This window comes from Mastomys coucha, unplaced genomic scaffold (genome assembly GCF_008632895.1).
Source record: "Mastomys coucha isolate ucsf_1 unplaced genomic scaffold, UCSF_Mcou_1 pScaffold15, whole genome shotgun sequence".
Classification (NCBI taxonomy): domain Eukaryota; kingdom Metazoa; phylum Chordata; class Mammalia; order Rodentia; family Muridae; genus Mastomys; species Mastomys coucha.
Window position 1 is genome coordinate 149,174,122 of NW_022196897.1, and position 1,775 is coordinate 149,175,896.

Consider the following 1,775-nt stretch of genomic DNA (forward strand, 5'->3'; position numbering starts at 1 on the left):
GAAACCTCTGACTCAGCACCAGAACCTCTGAGGTTGCAACCTGCTGGGAAGGGCGCAGAAGTGGACGGTGGAGATTTTGGTTTCTATCTGTGCTCTAGGGCCCTGGCCTGCAGCTGAGGAAGTTTTGAGCAGAGTGGTGTGGGAAAAGCCGCTAGAATGCTTGAAAGGAAGGTGCGGAGCATGGGCTTAGATGTGAGACCTGCCGTCCAGTCCTTCAGGCTGGGGTGATGGGGCACCTGGCTCAGCCTGAATCCAGAATCCTGTCGGCAGATTCCCCAGTATGCTGCGGCCTTCCGTGGAGGTTCCTGAGGTTCACTGTGACCAGGAACTCTATTTTTTTTTTCTCTGACACCAGAAACTGATGGTTGTGGAAAAGAAAATGTCCAGGCTTCAAGCCCTCTTACAGCGGCTATTAGAGTTGGAGACCTCAGGTGTGATAGCCAGTCTGGGGCAGTGTGTGCGCGTGCGCCTGTGTTGAGAGGTGCTGTAAAATAGGTTATAGGACCTGGACACAGCCCACAAACTGGGGAGGGCTCTGTTCCTGGAGCCAGGACAAGAGGCTTGTCTCTCAGGCATTTGCCCAAACGATGTCAGACAACCGTGGGGCAGTTGACCTGGAAGAGCCCTTGGCGACGGTCCCCTTGACGACCATCCCCTTGGTGACTGTCCCTTAGCAATCCTCCACATAGAGATTCCCAGCCTCTTTAAATCAAAGTCATGAGCGCTAGCTGTTCTTCTGCTGGGTTTTGTTTGAGAAAAACACACAATAATAAAAAGCCACTGGGGCTTCATTTTAGCTTCAGAATATTTGTGTAATTTGTTAATTACAGTAACATTAGCATGCATTAGGAAAATTGTTTACTAAGCATAAAGCAAGCACGTTATTTTTAAAAAAATGTAGTAGCAAAAAAAAAAAAAAAATGTAGTAACAGTGTTTGGTAAGCACAGGGGCTCCTGGCTTCTGGCATGGAGGATCTGGGATCTTTTGAAGGGAACTCTTGATCTCTTTGCTTCACAGAAAGCAAAACTAAGTCATGGAGTAGCATCCCTGTGGGCTATGGAGCAGGTGAAAGGCAGAGATGAGGTTGAATCCAAGTTTCTCAATCCACAGCAGGACAGTAGTCTGGCTTCCTTGTGAGTCTCTCTGTGTTGTGGTTTGGGGGCTGGGAAGTCTATGTTCCATCCACAGAGGACTGAATTCCTTCCATTCAGATTTTTGAAAGCTAGGAGCTCCCAACGCAGCTAAGGCAGACTGGTACCAAGAGGTTACTGGGACAGGGCGAACCTGGCTTCCTAGCTCCACATGTGGCTTTGTGAACTAAAGAAGATGAATCCTAGCTCCTTTTAAAAAGTTAAAATGCATGTATGTGCAGTCGTTTGTCAGAGAGCACCCGAGGCTCTCTCCTTTCCACACTGTTAGGTTTAGCTGCAGGTCTCTTTACCTGCTGAGCTGCCCATAGGCTTTCTAGCTCTCTGTTGATACAGAGTAGGGACCTAACAGAATCAAATGTAAATGAGCTTTGTCAGATATAAACACCAATGAACCCACTAATCCATTCTAGATAGAGGCCATTTCCATTACTCTCAGGAAGGCCCTTGTTCCCTTTCTAGTGAACACCCCATCTTTGCCCCAGCGGCAACTTCTTACCTGATTTCTATTCCCCACAGTTTTTTTTTTCTGTTCATTTTCGGACTGTGAACTCTATTTGAGCCCTACCATGTCATATGCAGCATGGGCATTTAGAGTATGGCTTCTTCTTCTTCTTCTTCTTCTT

General features: G+C 47.3%; 1 protein-coding gene across 6 annotated transcripts in view; it reads left to right on the plus strand.

Moving 5' to 3' along the window:
• Tox2 (TOX high mobility group box family member 2) overlaps positions 1–1,775 on the plus strand; it is a 120,540-nt gene that overhangs the window by 2,131 nt on the left and 116,634 nt on the right. The gene's annotated exons all lie outside the window — the stretch shown is intronic.